At 40.7% G+C, this 17,255-nt stretch overlaps 1 protein-coding gene across 21 annotated transcripts in view; it reads left to right on the forward strand.

The window, feature by feature from the left end:
• The first annotated feature begins 13,666 nt into the window (after positions 1–13,666).
• Positions 13,667–17,255, forward strand: part of ARHGAP12 (Rho GTPase activating protein 12) — a 118,296-nt gene continuing 114,707 nt past the window's right edge. For 6 of the 21 annotated variants that reach the window (XM_070601734.1, XM_070601739.1, XM_070601743.1 and 3 more), the window contains exon 1: positions 13,693–13,904. The gene's annotated coding sequence lies outside the window, so the exon portion shown is untranslated. Of the gene's footprint in view, positions 13,905–14,070; positions 14,431–17,255 lie in introns of those variants that run through there. The other 15 variants (XM_070601736.1, XM_070601746.1, XM_070601752.1 and 12 more) reach the window with 10 other exon arrangements.

Raw genomic sequence — 17,255 nt, forward strand, 5'->3', positions numbered from 1 at the left:
TTATAATAACTGTTTTAATGCCCTCATCTACCAATTCTATCGTATGTTTCATATGTAGGTCTGTTTCTATTGGTTGATTTTTCTTCTCACTATGGGTTGTATTTTCCTTTTTCTTTTTATACTGCAATTTTATTTAGATGACAGACTTTGTGAATTTTACATTGTTGGCTGCTGGATTTTTTTTTTTGTATCCTATAAATATCTTTTGAGCTTTGTCCTGGAATGCAGTTAAGTAACTTGGAAACCATTTGATCCTTTCAAGACTTACTTTTACACTTTGTGAGGTAGAAACAAAACAGCCTTTAGTCTACAGATAATTTGGTCCCTCTCCTGAGGCAATACCCTTCTGAGTAGTCTATTTAATGTCTAATAGTTATAAGGTTTTCCCTCTGGGTGGTGGGAAAACAAATGATTCCTAGCCCTGTTGGGTCTCTGAGGATTTTTTTGCCTCTTCCCTTCTGGTGGTACTTTCTCCAGCCTGAGTTTCCTCACAGGTATGTGCTGATCAATACTCAGCTGAGGACCTGGGAGAACCCTCTGCTCTCTGAAGCTCTCTTTCTGTACAGTTCTTTCCTCTCCAGTGCCCTGCCCTGCAAATTCTAACCACTTTCACCTCAAGTCTGTCATTTTCAACTTTGTTTCCTCAACTCAGGGAATCCATTGGGCTCTTTTTAGGTTTCCCGTTCCTTGAGCTGTAGCCTGGAAACTGAAGGTGGTAAGCTGGGACAATGGTGGGGCTCACCTCATTTGTTTCCCTTTTCTTAGGGAACACTGTCCTGAGCCTCCTGTTGTACAGTGTCGGTGAACAAGTGTTTCATATATTTTGTCCAATTTCTTAGTTAGAGAGTAAATCCAATTCCTCTTCCATAATGGCTAGGAGTAGAAACTTCTTGATGTTCTTTGATCCTACTAAATGACCTTACTCATAGTCTGACATCTAGTAATAAGACAAACAGGCCAATAATTAGGGTAATACACTCAGTCAATTATCCACTGGGTACTGTGACATTTTGTATTACGTGCCGACAGAGAAGCATTCCTCTCTTTAACGCTTTTTGAAAGACTATTCTCTTTGGTTTTGGTTTTTTCCTTCCAGTTTTTATTTTGAAAAATGTAAAGCATACAGAAAATTTGAAAAAACTGAACAATAAAAATCCATAAGGCCTTCATTTAGATTCACAAATTGTTAATATTTTGCTACATACACTGTATCACTTTCTATATATTTTTCAACCAATTAAGTTTCACAACAAAATAGTTATCCTGGGGCTGGCCCCGTGGCCGAGTGGTTATGTTCCCGTGCTCCACTGCAGCGGCCCAGGGTTTCGCTCGTTCGGATTCTGGGCTCGGACATGGCACCGCTCATCAGTCCATGTTGAGGTGGCGTCCCACATGCCACAACTAGAAGGACTCACAACTAAAAAAAAGATACAACTACATACTGGGGGGATTTGGGGAGAAAAAGCAGGAAAAAAGAAGATTGGCAACAATTGTTAGTTCAGGTGCCAATCTTTAAAAAAAAATTATCCTGTATCTTTCAAGAAAAGGACATTCTCTTACATAACCACAATAGCATTATCTTACCTAAGAAATTTAATACTGATACAATAATATTAGCTAATACATAGTCCATATTCAAATTTATCTAATTATCCTTTTCTTATTCCAGAATCACAATTCAATCAAGAATCATTCACTGTGTTTGGTGATTCCATCTCATTAATCTCTTTTTACCTGAAACAACCCCCCGGCCATTTTTGTCTTTTATAATGTTGACAGTTTTGAGGAGCTCAGGCCTGCTATCTTGTTTAACTTAGAATTTTAAAAATTGTGATAGTGTTAGTAAATTTTATGACAGTTTGGAAAAGAGAAACTCCTCACTATTTTGAAATCATATTCATTCTGTCACTTTGAAGACTATGCTAAACTCTGAATATGAATAAATCTCATTTTAAGAGCTAATATACCCGAAAATTGCTCAATGACTCAAATGTGCTATTACAGAACTTACAAGTGGAAAATATCTAATACTGCATTTCTCCCTGGTGAAAGGAAAGGCAATTGAGACATTTTAGCTCTGTTCCGTTCTGTCACTTTTGCCCTATAGTCATACAGTTACTTAAAAATGTGGCCCATGGGGCCGGCCCTGTGGCGTAGCAGTTAAGTGCAAATGTTCCGCTTCAGCGGCCCGGGGTTTACCGGTTCGGATCCTGGGTGTGGACATGGCACCACTTGTCAAGCCACACTGTGGCAGGCGTCCCACATATAAAGTAGAGGAAGATGGGCACGCATGTTAGCTCAGGGCCAGCCCTCCTCAGCAAAAAACAGGAGGATTGGCGGCAGATGTTAGCTCAGGGCTAATCTTCCTCAAAAAAAAAAATGTGGCCAATTTTTCATAAGCACTATTCTTGTGTGATCATTAGAGAAAGTTAACTCTTTCATCTATGCAGCAGCTGAACTTGTCGTATAGTCCCCCAAGTGAAATGCAACAGGAAAATGCTTGTCCTTTTAGAACCCCAGAATACGCATGAGAAAAACAAATGCATTTTTCCCCTGATGAAAACTATTTCACTTTACTTCCGGAAATTTCAAAACAACCATCTGGTAGTCAACCCTGTTTTTCCACCAGATGGCAATAATCCATAATGGGTGAGCAGGATGAATGGAATGTACACAAGGGTGTGAGCATTAAAAGGGCTGTGAGCTCTCAATGTGGTAATGTAGGAAAAATGATTCGTCTCAGAAGAAGAGGATAAATACTGGGTTGCTAAATCTGGTAAGCTAGGAGATAATGACAAATATCATAAAAAGGGATTACATCATTCTTCTTTATTAGTGTAAAACAAGTTGCACCATTTGTTACATTTTTTTGGGTTTCCAGAATCACATTAAAGAACAGCTGACAGAGTGAAGTTGTTGATATTCAAGTAGGATTAATCAAATTCAGCACCAAAAAGACACTGTGTGTTCATAACAGAAGTCACAGATTCAGAGAAAGTATTCCAAGAAAAAAGAGGGGGAAGGGAATCTGCAGGACCTGCTGATGCCATTTCTCTTCCCCTCCACCATGACTTGATGAGGATTCCTGTTGACACTTCTTCCTGGTTTTTCAAAATCTGTCTAATTGAGTGCGCCTACTTGGTTTTGATTTTAGGTGGTATCATACAAACCCAACCCAATGCTACACTACCGCATGCAAATACCCCACAGTGTGCTATAGTCCAAATTCTGTTCCTTCCACATGACAGGTTCCATGTGAAAGAACTTCTTCCCCCACTGAATAGCCTTCATTCTCTCCTCCTCTGGCTTCTTTTTTTTCTAAGTACTGGATATTTCTCTGATAAAGAACATGCTGTTCTTTGTGAAGACTAAATAGTACCAACTTTTATCACTGTTTTTACCATTTTCCTTTCTTTCTTTTCAAAAAATAACAATATGGTCACTCAAATATTTTAAAAAGTTCTAGTTTGTGAGATAAAGATTAGAATTTTAAATAGTTTGAAGTAAACTGGAAAGAATCTAAACAAAGTTGTTTATTAGGGCACATTCATACAAAACTTCCAAGGAAACTGTTAGGAACATTTCCTTTTGTTTTAATAAATAGATCAATTATCTATTTAATATAGGTGAGGACCGTATATAAAATAAAAAGACAAAGATGACAGTGATGAGAGATGGGGTCTAGGAAATTCAGTTTTTCCTTTAGACAATATCTTTTAAAGGGGATTTTATGAAAAATGTTAAGGTTTTATTTATTTATTATATTTTTGTTCTTATAAAAGTCCTAAGTGATCAATATAAGAATATTGAAAATACAGAAAGTAAAAAAGAAGAGGTATCAACTACTATTAACATTTTAGTGTATTTTCTAACAGTTTTCTTCTATAAATAATTTTCTTTTCATCTTTTAAAAAAACCTGTTTGTTTTCATGGTTGTTTCATGGTTTTTATGACCTGATTTCTCACATTACATGATAATATATGCAATTTCCTATAGAAACACTTAGTAAAATAATTTTAATTGCTTCACAATATTTTGCTAAGGATGAGCCATACTTTAATTAACCTATTATTGGACATTTATTTAGTCTCTCTTTTGGTATTACAAATAGCACTGTGATGAACACGTCGGTGCATACAAAATATTTTCCGTATTCAGACTTTCTTAGAATGGATTCCCAAGAGTGAAATTACTAGTTCAAAAAGCATAAAATATTTTAATGCTTAATTTTGATCACTGCTAATTTTCTTTTTAACAGAGCTAAATCGGTTTACACTGCTACTAGCAATGTGCAAGAAGGCAGCTTTCACACTGATGGTATTACCACAAAAACAAAAACCAAACACTGCTAAACGGTCTCTCGTTAGTGTTTTAATTTGCATGTCTTTGATTACTAGTGAGATGGACCGTTTTCCCACTGTTGTTAAACAGCTGAATTTCCTCTTTTGTGAATTGTTTACTTATGTCCTTTGTCCATTTCTTGGGGTCTTTGTTATCCCTGTTTACAAAGAGGACTAACAAGTACCGCCCAGAGAAAGGCCTTCTGTGCGAACTGTCATGGAATTCCTCCCCTTTTAAGTCATTCCAGACTCACTGGGCATTCGAACAGCAATTGAAAGGGAAAACAGGAAAAGTAGGAAAGATAAGTCATATATTTCTCTCTGCTGTACAAGTGAAATAAAAGTTCATGTTATCGTGGTAAAATGGCTCCGTTCCTTTACTTAACCCTGTACTCATCTTAATACTGCATTCTGTAAGTTTTGACCACTTTTCAAACAAGGCATTATATAATACTAGAAATCTGTCTCAGCATGAGTCACTGTGAAGCCATGGTGATTCCACAAAATGTTGCTATTGCAGGGTCATCTTTTAAAATGATTTAATTAGATGTGATTTAATTTAATTTAACTTGGAGTGTCAGCCTCTATTCTGTAGCCACTTCCTGAAAGGCTGGCACATCCCTGTATTTTTCTTATGGATACAACTAGAGCAAGTACAAGAAAGGGGCATAAATACAGACTCCTTGGCTTTGAAGTAAACTGGAGGAGCTGACCTGTTCTCACTCTGCACTAGTGACTATCCAGACCCAGGTTCAAACAGCTTGCCTCTTGCTGGCAATAGCAGGGCTCAAGACCAGTAAACAAGACTCAAATGCTGATAACGACTCCCTGCCTTTGTTCCATTTGGTCAATTAAGGAACTCTCCCTATGGGAAAAATGGTGATAATAATAGTTCCTCTCTTATCCAATGAATATTTTAAAGATTACATTATAAGAAAAATTATTTTGAGGTTGAAATGGTGTTAAGTATTATTATATTGTAGTAAATGTTGTTTTAAAATGTAAGTCAAGACCCCAAAATTACTTCCTTTGTCAAATATCTTGAGGTCATAAAGAGAATCAAGGAATATTGGTAATGAATAGGATCTTAAAATCATCCAAGCCAACTCTCTTACTTGACATGCTATGAGAGGTATCATCCAAGATGACACTTGTCCAAGATGATACTGCTAATGAATGAGAGAGCTAGAGCGCCAATTTGGGAACCCTGAATTCCCTCAAGAAACCTTTCTACTGCCTCCCTCCTCCGATCCAGTGGGCAGAAAGTTACTCAGCACCATCAGGTAAAGAATTCAATTTTATTTTCTTATCATTTTTAACAGAAACTGTTTCCAACCCCCCTCACTCTATAAAAGTTAAAATCTGTTCATAGTAAAGATGAATTACGTAAAATAGGCTAAAATACGTATATAAAGTTTTCTGATGACAGAATGTGAATTTATTTAAACATAAAACATTGTACCAAAAAGTTTAAGAAGTAAGCATCAAAGAGCAGTTTTTATCAAACCGAAGCCTCCTTTTAGACTTATACTTGCAATGCGATACCCTTCTCCATCAGGCGGTGTAGGACGGCAAACACACAGGAGAACGAAGGTCACCGAAATGAAGTGGAACCAGTTTGACAGAGAGTATGCAATCTCGTTTCAACAGATTAATATGAGAAGAAATAAATCTGTTAGCCACTAAGAAAGAGGGCTCTGCAATCTTTATGATTTAAGACAATACACTCTTCTTTTCAGGTAATTGTTTAAGGGAAAGCCTGTGAACTCTCTACAGAAATAATGTGGATTGCAATAAGGAAATTGACTATCAATACATCAGAGTCTTCATCAAAGACTGAGAAAACAGATGGCAAGCTGGTTTATTTGTGTGAAGCTATGGGACTCTGTATTACTATATATTTAAATAGTCAAGAGTTCAAACATCTGATTATAAGTGGTGTTAGCAAAGCTACATGCTCAGATGGAGAGCTGAAAGAAACTTTGTCAAATTAAGAGAGTTTTTCCCCCCCAATTTCTTTCACTATTAGAGAACTTTTGCTTTCGTTTACGTATTTTTCTCCAATCTAAGTAGGATTTATTATATATTTAGATACACAAAATTCTCTCCTCTTTCATTCTACACACACACACACACACACGAAATACTAAGAAAAAGTTAACCAAACAGAAAAAAATGGTAAGAGAGTTCAACATAGCAAGAACTTTCCTGGTGCTTTTTCAAAGTAGCCACATTACTTGCCTATTTTTATGCCTTTTATTAAATCTTTTGCACTTAGCACACCATGGACACTAATGTTTCAGATTTATTAGACAGTTCACTCTGATTGCACAGATCTTACAGAATATGCAGAGCATAGGAGCTTTACCATAACTCTGGATTTGAATTCGGTAGTCCTGACAATTTTAGATTCTGTGATGTTATATCAGGAAATGAAAACAAAAACCATCTCGTTTTAGCCATTAATTTCAATCTCTTCTCTTGCATTCAAACAGAACTGGTAAGGCAGCAAAAAAAGTTTTACTTTCTCACTGACTTTTCACTCAAAAAATGAAAGTGAAAAAGGTGGTGTAGGGCTGGCCCGGTGGTGTAGTGGTTAAGTTTGCATGATCTGCTTCAGCAGCCTGGGCTTCAAGGGTTCGGATCCAGGGTGCAGACCAACACACTGCTCATCAAGCCACGCTGTGGCAGTGTCCCACATACAAAACAGAGGAAGATTGGCACAGATGTTAGCTCAGCAACAATCTTCCTCACCAAAAAATAAAAAAGATGTTAAATTGCCTAAAAGAGAAAAAGAAGAGAAATAAAGGCTGCACATTAGCACAAAGTAAAAATTTGTCTCAAAAATCAATGAAAATAGGCTTTACAGGAATATTCGAAGCCAATACCTCACTCTTGTGGAAACTGTCACAGATCACATAGTGGCTGTATTTTATGTCTCATACATCGGTGGCTCTACAACACTGAGTGAGAGCATTGGTATTTCCCTGACTCACGAGGATAGGAGTGTGCCACCTACTGAATCATCCTCCTTACTTCCTGGGGTGTCTGGGTGTTCCAACACACTGATGGAGGATTAAATTATGGTTGCCATGACAGCTACTTAAATGCTGTCATGATAATATCAACAGATGTACAGTGTTCCCTGAAAGCTGAATTTTTTTCCTTCTGAAGTCTCGATAATTTTAATCATTGAAGTTCTTCAATAACTATTCAAAGTTGATCTAAAGAACCGGAAATGTCCTTCTTTCCTTGACTAGATAGATTGCCACATTAAGATACAACTCATCTCTTTATTTAAAATTTATTACTTCTAGTGAATGGTGATTGACATATGATGTTGCTTATTGCCTTTTTAGAAATTAAAATGAATAATATCAAAGTAGAAATAAATCGGAAGAGTTTAATCAATTTTATTAAAGAAGCTCAAATTTGAGAAAACAGATCTGAATGCCTTAAGCATTGGCTGGCATCTCGCGGTAACAGGCTGGTTTTATGCGTGCCAGTGTTTATGCAAACTATCCCATGTAGGAAGCTGCCTCTGCAGGGCTTGTACTTGGTGGGAAGATCTCTGTTCCTCCCTCCCTCCCTTCCAATGATTAGAGACAGCAGGGAGAGCAGAGAAGCAGCAGCAGAGGTTCCTAGCGAACCTGTATTTTTATTTTAAAAACCTCATTTGGGGCAGGTTTACAGTATCTTTTAGGAGGATTACCATGAAGCCTAAGTACTGAAGAGCTCTGAAAAGTCATCAGTGAACATCATAAAAAGTTCAATGACCTCAAGGGTTTACTGAAATACCTTTACTAAATGTTTTCGAAACTGAGCTTGAGCATTTGTTGTTGCTTTTTATATAGTGTTTTTCTGCTTTCATTTCACTTGCCCTCACGATGTTGGTTATTTTTTCCTGAGGTGTTCCTTGGTATCCTTCTAATTTCAGTAGCACAAAAAATTATCAAAGGCCTGTTATCTTTCTAAACTGCTCCTGGTTAGAAAAACAGTTAACCAAATGTATCAGTCAGGTCCTGTAAGGAAAAGTTCTACTTAAATGAATTTAATGGAAGCAAATTTAATGATGGGACTATTCACAGAGGTGTGGGCAGGGTTAAGGGAACCAACCTGGGGGTGGTGAGGCACTTGGACATTAGTACAATTAGGAGCCATTCTCAGCCCTAGGCCTCTAGGTGGGAGAGGAGAGACCAATGTTTCAGCGTCTGGAGAGAGCAGGAACCATGAAAGAGGGCTCCCTAAAGGGAGGTGCATTGTGGAGGTGAGCACCCACCTTCCACCAGAAACTTGGCAGGGCAGGGAGTGCAGAAGAGTAAATACCACAACGTCTCTCCCTCTTCTCATCCTCTATCTTCTGTCCATGCCTCCCAACTAAAAGCCACAGGGCAAGGGAGCCTGGTTGTGATACAACTCCAAGGGATTCGTGGCCAGGGCATAGACCTGGACAGAGAAGCGTGGAGAATGGATCCTGGGAAAGTGGTTGGGCAAATGGAGAAAAAACAGCCCATTGAGCTCATCAGAACTTCAGATCAAGTAGAAGTTTTGTGTACAAACTCTGTTGCATCTGAGCACCAACTTCTGCTTTTCAAAATTTCTTGGTTCTTGGCTATTTGGATAGTCTATACTGCCAGATACCTGATTTGTAGTTGATCTGACTTAGAATATATAGCCATATCATATTTGGATACTTGGAAATAAGGTTATACTATATTTAGCAATAAAGATGGCAATGTGCATTTTAACATTCTAATATTTTTAACATAATTCTGACCACACAAAAACTAAAGTTTCTTCATAAGTATGGGACAGAGGAAAATTCTCCAGGATTGATTCCTCGACCAATATTATACACAATTATATGGGTGAATTGGTAGTACATACACCGCAAGCAATGTCAATGTCACATGCTCAACTGAAAGTGGCATAGGCCCCTGCTACCGTAGAGTTGGAGGAGTCGCATCTTCAGGAAAATATTATTATGATGGTCAGCTCCACCCTGCACATGTATTTTGAAAATCCCACAAAGTCAAGTTTGTATTTGAGCTTAGGCTTGCTCCATTTTATCTGAAAATAGAAGAGAGGTTACTCTCCCTCTGCTCCCAGAATTGCTCCAGTGGGATTAACCTCCAACTGTGCACAGTGGCTTGATTAAGCACTCTTTGTTGATTGCCTTCTTCCCTATCTCACTTCCTTACTGCCATTACTGGTGCTCCCATCACCTGCCAAATAAACTTTTTGCGCTTTAATCCTTGCCTCAAGGTCAGCTTCTGGAGGAACCCAAACCAAGAAAGAGGTACATTTTCATCTTCTACCTGCCTAAGTCTGTAAGGGTCTATCTTCCATTACTTTATAACAAATTACTTCTACTAAGAGTTGAAGAAACTCTACAGAACTTCATCATTTACTGACCTCCTCCAAATGCCAAATTTGGGCTCAGTGCTCTTAACTCCTTTAATCCTCCCACCCACCCTGACATACCAATCGTATGGATTTTAGTGATGTGATTTGTTTGGATGTTTTATCTACTGTGCCAAATTACATAAATTTACATAAAGTTTTATCTACAAATTTACTTATTGCCAGATACTTGCTAGAACCACCAGTACAATGTTGATTAGAAGTAGTGAAAGCAGATATCCTTGCCTTGTTCCCGAAGTTAGGGAAGTATCTTTATTTTTAAATCAAGAAATATCATTTCTATCTTAGCCATATTTCACATCAAAACATTGCACTACTGACTAATTGCGACAAATACTAAAGGTTTTTCATGTAGTGTAATTTTTATTACTTTTAGGGTCATTTCCTTAGTGTCTATATCTAAGTTAAGTATAAAATTGAAATGAATCCATATTTACAGGATATACGCAGAACAAATTATCAGTTAAAATATATCTAAATTATTGATTGGCTGATCACATAGTTAAAATTTTAAAGCCAATTACTAATTTTCTGGTGTTAGGCAGCCCTGGCTATATAATTTTGGAAAAAAGCTCCAGGTGGCAATTTGCTCTTTAATACTAACTACTTATGCCTGCACTTGTCTTTAATAATAGTGTAAAAAAACTGAAGATGTAAATTTATATAGTGAAAATGGTGAGATTTCACAAAAAATATTAATAAAGCTCTTAAAATCCTTAAAGAGATGATGTTATGGAAATCTGAATGTTATTGTAGTCTATGATTATAACTCCCTTTGAGATTTCTGGAAATTAAGCTCACAAATAGATATAATAAAATACCAAAACATATTAGGCAAAATAATTTCCAGGGCATCTGCGTAACCCATGGAAACAGGAGGCAGCTGACATTACAAAGTGGGCGAGTGAACAGAGACACACACAAACACATGCCTTCAGTTTTGTTCTCAAATATATTTTTCTTGACCTTATTAGGAGATGAACAAATAGTCCAAAAAAATTCTAATTTTATGCTTAAAACAGAGGATCCAAGTCGTTAAAACTTGCTCAAGTAAAGCTCTACTTCAAGAAAAACACTTTTGAAAATTTACATATATTTGATATGATGTATACTAAGCCTCCAACTACACGTAGTACCTGGATCTGAAATTATTACAGTAAGGAGTAGACAGTGTTCAACTTGAACTTAATGAAAACAACTCTGAATTTTAAAAAAGTTTACCTTGTATGTGTACTAGCGTACCTGATATTTTAATCAGGTAAATTTTGATAAAATAGATAGAACCTGAATGTTTTAATAACAAAATAAAAATACCAGAAAAATTTTATAGTAAAAATTTTAACTTTTTGAGTAGGGAAATCATTCTCATGGTTTAAATATCAGAAAGTTCAGATACGAATACAGTGAAAGGTCTTTCCTATGTCTTCCATCCACTGATATCTCATACCTCAACAGTCTATCCTAGTTTAATGCATATACAAGCCAATACATTATTCTGCATCATTTTCCTGCTTTCTTCAACAAAAAAATCTCAGAGATCTTAATATTAAAATGTAAAGAACTTTGTCTTTTTTTTAACAGCTAGACAGTGTTCAAACGTATGGATATCATAATTTAACTAGTGTCGTGTTGGTGGATATTTAGGTTATTCCCCATCATTTGCTATTCTCGGCAATACAATAAGAAATATCTTATCCTTTCTCACATGTGGAAATACATCCTGGGATAAATCCCTAGAAATGAAATTGCAGGTTCAGTGTAGGAATGCATTTGTAATTTTGATAGATATTGCCAAATTCCTGTTTCTCTATAGCCTAGCCATAGCAGATACCAGATGTAAATTTATGCCTTTTCACTTAGAAATGCACAATGAAAAGTGGGTTACCTATTAAGGAATTAGGAAAAAAGCAGGACAAGTTTACTCAGCAATTTGCATACACATTATTACTCAAAAATACATTCAGTAGAAATTTATTGTGCACCTACCACATGCCAAGTGCTTTTAAGCACTTGGGATATATATTTATATAAATCAAATTCAAATCTCTGCCTTTGTGGAGCTTACATTTAAATTCTAGATTTTGGAACTCTATGCTACTTCATAAGAACTCAGTTAAATGTCAATATCCTGAAAATGATCTGTTGAGATCCTGAGCACAGGCGCCAGACATATGCTACCAGTGTTATTTAAAAACTAACTACAGTCAATGTTGCATATGATTTCCTAGCTCTCCATCAGGTTTTAAAACAACACACTTGGGCGAGAGCTCTTTTTATCTGATTCCATCTGCTGTTGGAAGAGATCAGCATACTGTGGGCATTGTGGTATCATCTGAGATTAGGTTGTGAATAGGAAGTGGAGTTACAGGCAGATCAGCAAGTACATACAAACTGTTTAGCTCTCTCTTGCTGAAACCAAGGGTGCCCAAATCAGGTTTGGGGAGTAGGGAAGATAGGGTTATCAGCACATTCCATCAGGGCACAGGTTTCCTTTCTGCACTCTGTCCTTGTTTTGGTTCTAGAAAGGGATTCAATGGAAAATAGTTTCACAAGCATGCAGCAGCAATACTCTGCACGCTGAACAAGCAAGCGCATGGAAAATATGTTAGAAACCGAGGGAGACAGAAAAGACCATCGATACCAAAGAAAGGTTGGTAGCAAGTGCAACAATAGATACAGTATGGTCTCAGGTTCATTTTAAGTTTCTTTACTTTCTCCAAGGAGAATATCTTGAAACTTTAGCCCCCTCGTTACATTTAATTTAATTTTATAAGGTGGTAAACTGCAGCTATTAAAGTCTTGTTAATATCCCAGTGGGTTTTCACAGCCTTTACAGAACTGGGAATTCAGCTTGTGATAAGGAAGCCAGACACAATGGCATCTTCCAGTACCAGGTGAAGAACTGAAAACAGTCAATTCCAGAGAGTGGCTCTAGAATCATATCCTGGCTTTCTTTTTTGTCTGGTATTATTCAAATTTCATCCCGGCACCATAAAAGGCACAATCAACAAGTGGTTACTGAATGAGCAGTTTCTGAAGTCCTATCAGTTATTTTTCTCACAGTCATTGAATTCTAGAGGTAGAAGAAGGAGCCTTTGAGTTCAGTCAATAATCTCCGTTGACAGCCGAGGTCGAGAAGGGTGAAGTGACAAAAGCAGAAGCCAGGTCTCCTAGATTCCTAGTCCAGCAAACTCCTTCTGTCACAGGATCGCTATGAAAAACCTTTAACGCTTCCGACTTCCGGATTCCGTACTACCACACTGCAAACGTTGCACACGGGGATGACTCTGGCAACGACACTGGGGCCCCCACGGGGCTTGCACACAGCAGGCCTCGCGGACGGCTGAGCCGCCATGCTGCTGCTCTGGAGCCGCGTGACGGGCGAGCGGCCGCTCCCGGGTCCCCAGGGGCCGCCTCAGCCCCGAGTGTGCACAGCTGGTCCAGCAGTCCGCCCTGGCGGCCCCGGCGAAGGGCAGCTCCACATGGACCCGATCATGGACTCAGGGTCTCCAGAGCTCCCTTTTGTCCCCCTGACGGAGCGCGTGGCACTTTTCCCCGTCTCCCGCGGGACATTCGGCCTGTGAACGACTGACAGACGCCCGGCAGCGGCTCCCAGTTGCCAGTGGGCCGAGGAAGGGGCGGGCCGGACTCCACGCCCCGCTCTCTTTCCCTGGCCTCCATTCCTGCCACCCTCGTGCACCGGCCGTTTCCCGCCCGCCCTTCGCGCGTTTTCCCCACGAGCGCTTCCTCAACGTCCCCCGCTTCGTGTTTACAGACTGCTGACGCCCACTTGGCCGGCAGCTCCACCGCGCGCCGAGTCCCGCGGCCCCGCCCCGACCGCCCCCTCCTTCTCGCTGACCCGCCGCCGCCGACTCACCCCGCGCCCTCCGGGTCGTCACGTGACCCGCCGCCCTGCCCCGCCGTCACGTGAGCAGCGGCCCCGCCCCCGCCGTCACGTGGGCCGCCGCCCGCCCCGCCCCCGCGCCGGCGCGCTCCGACGTGCCCTGGCACTTAGCCTCGCGCGGAGCCAGCCTGCGGGGACGGCCGACCGCGGCCGCCACCGTGTGAGCGCCTTGCGGTCGCTTCGCAGCCGCCTGCTAGGGGAGGAGGGCGCAGCCCCGCGAGGCCGCGGGCCCTCGGTAAGGACGCGGGCGCGGGGCCCGGCGGACGGAGGGCAGGTTGGCGAGGCGCCGCACAAAGGCGCTCCGGGGCCGGGGCTGCCCGCCGAGGCGCCGGGCTGGGGGGGCGTGTGCGGGAGGCGCCGGCGCCGAGGGGGCGCGAGGTGAGGCCGGGGCGCCGGAGGGCGGGGGCGCGGGGGACGCGGGGAAGCGGGGCCGGGCAGCCCCTTGGCCGGCGTGGGCGCGAGGGTTAAATGGCTCGAAGTGGTGGCCCCTCTGCCCCCCGGGTTCCTGACTTCCTGTGTGAGGGCAGCGCCCGCCCGCCCCGCCCCCGGGGAGGAGGGTGTCGGGGTGCGTGTGCAAGTGTGTGTGTGTGCGTGTGTAAAAGGCTGGCCGGTGCCGCCCTCCTCCCTGGTCTGCCGCTGCGTGTGCCCGCTCCGAACTGCTGTAGGGCGTGCAGACCGCCGCCCACCGTGCGAGCCCACCGGGGCCTCCCCTCGGGACTGTTGACCTTAAACTGGGACTTTCGTCTCTGCAGTCGTTCGAGGTACGCCCCCCCCCCCCCCCCCCCCCGCTTCCCCCACTCGCTGCTCTCCAGCTCCTCTGGGAGGAACCTCCTCAAAGTCCTTGAATTTAAAAAAACCTCTTTACTGGCGTGCTGGCCTCCTCCCGTCTCAGGGAAGTTGTTTTCCAGGAATGGCCGTCTTTTGGATGTTGTCTCTGAAGTTACTGCAGACCCTCTGAGCAGCGTGTCCGCTGGGCCGTCGTTGGAGATAAAAACACGGCCTTCAGTTTCAGAGGCCTGTGATGTTTTCCTTCTGACTGCGCAGCAGCTTTAAATGCGTTTGCAAAATGTTTGAAGCATACCTTTATCCAAGTTCTAATGTCATTCCAAGTGCAGCGTTTGTCACGGGTGAAGGCTGTTAACACTCCTAGTGCTTTATGGTCACTTATGATATATGGACGTGGATTTTATTGACCATTCACGCACATATTCCTAAGGGGAAGTAATGTGGAGGAAGGAGCATTGAATGAGGAGTCACTCCGGTTCTGGTTCGGATTCCTCCCCTCACTTCTGAAGTTCAGACCTTGGAAGACTCTGAATGTTACAGTGACAGGTTGTTAAAAAGTATCTAGTCCCTAGCCACGCCTCTTTCATCCTTAAAAGTTGGGAAACAGTGGCCTAGAGATGTATTTGTCCATGTCCAGTGGTCCTTACCTCATCCTATAGGAGGGTGTGTTACAGAATGGCTCGTCTTTCTATACTGGTTCTGGTCTGCTGTGCCAGTATTTCTCCTGTCCTCGTTGTTTTAAAAATGACTTGGAAACGTGTCAGAGCAGGGATTTGGGAGCCCAGAGCAGTGCCTGAGAACAGGCTCTGAAGATTTGACCCCGGCCATGCAAAGCTGCGTACGTGCGTGACCGGTGCCTGCATGTAGGTCTGCTGCTCTGGAGGTGTTTCTCTGTGGGGACAAGTAAATTAAATATGTAAGGCGTAGTGTAACAGATTGTGTGTGTGTGTGTGTGTGTGTCCCCATATTTGTTGATAGAGTTTTGTTTATACTACTTTATCAACCATGGAGGTTGGAGAAGATTGCTAACCCATTGATTCTTAATGTCGTCTGTATAGATTAGTTGCCTGTATATAGTCAATATTTTATGCATCTTTAGGTTTTTTTTTTACTTACCTGTCCAGTTGCTGTGAGACACAAGTGAAACTATGTAAATGCTGTAGAAAAACAATGTATTATTTGTAGGTAATCTTTGGCTTTTTTTCATTAATTAGACAATATCTGTTGAGTGCTTTTTTTAATAGGCCGATAGAAAATGGGCTTTACAAATTTAAGTACTTCAGGTTATGCAGTTGACATTTCTGAGAATAAAAAGGTAATAAGATTTTTAAATTGACTAAAATAAAACAGTGAATGTGGTGTTGTGTAGAATTATTAAATGGTAGTGCTAATATTTTGCCTGTCTGAGAAAATTGGTAGTAGGAAAAAGGAGCTTAAGGTAAATCTACCTAAAACGGGCATTACAATTTTGTAATAAATAGTGGGAAAGAAAAGTGAAATTAAACTTTTATTTTATATTTAACTTTATATTTAACAATTAAACATTTATATTTAACGATTTGTAATGTAAAATGTACTGTTTTGTACAGTGAATCAGATGTGAAAAGGTATGATGGTACCACATAGCATCATTGTACTTCAAATCATGCTTTTCAAATCATCCTCTCTGGAAGAACCCATTGGGCCACTCACTATCTTTGTGGTTTTTCTTTGCTTGAGTTGTTAACTAGTCTGATTGTGCCACATCCTCATTTGTGGATGGCTTCGCTGTGATTCAGCCATTGCCGTATTACTTTTATTGACTTAATACATATCCTGCAGTTTCAGTTTGTAGTTGATTAGCTTTTTATTTGAACTGAACTGCCAAATGCTGCCGGCTCTAAGCACCCCTCCCCTCTTGGTAATCTAGTGCTTCTCAAACTTAAATGTGCCTGGGAATCACCTGAACTTCTCACAGACCCCAGGTGATGCTGACGCTGCTCTTGTGCCCAGAACACTGCTGTCCAATAGAAATACAATGCCAGTCACCTGTGTAATTTTCTTTTTTAGTTTTTTTTTCTGAGGAAGATTGGCCCTGAGCTAGCACCTGTGCCCATATTGCTTTATTTTATATGTGGGATGTCTGCCACGACATGGCTTGTTAAGCAGTGCTAGGTCCGTGCCCAGGGTCTGAACTGGCAAATCCTGGTCTGCTGAAGCAGAGCATGTGAACTTAACTACCACACCACAGGGCTGGCCCCTCACCTGTGTAATTTTAAAGATTTTTTTTTTTTTTAAGTAGTCCCATGATAAGTTAAAAGAACCCAAGTGAAATAAATGTTTTTATCATTTTACCATATAATCAATATGAAATTATTAATGAGATATTTTACATTCTTTTTTGCAGACTAAGTCTTTGAAATCGCGTGTGTGCTTTGCACTTACAGCACATCTGAGTTGAGTTTAGTCACATCTGGCTAGTGGCTCCTGTATTGAAAAGCACAGATCTGGAGTCTAGGCCCTAGATCAGTGCTATTCTAAGTGAATTTTTAGATTGGACCTATCAGCAACCTTTGGAACTTGTTAGAAATGTTAATTTTGGGCCCCACCTCATACCTCCTCTCATTAGAATATCTGAGGTTTCAGTAACTTGTGTTTTAAAAGCTGCAGGATAGAACTACAAAGTTTATATGTGGTATTATGGATGGGATCCTAGAAGAGAAAAATTTGTTAGGAAAAACTCAGGAAATCTGAATACAGTATGGACATTATCACTAGTATTGGCTCATTGAATATGACAAATGTACTATAATAATGTAAG

This window comes from Equus przewalskii, chromosome 30 (assembly GCF_037783145.1).
Source record: "Equus przewalskii isolate Varuska chromosome 30, EquPr2, whole genome shotgun sequence".
NCBI lineage: Eukaryota > Metazoa > Chordata > Mammalia > Perissodactyla > Equidae > Equus > Equus przewalskii.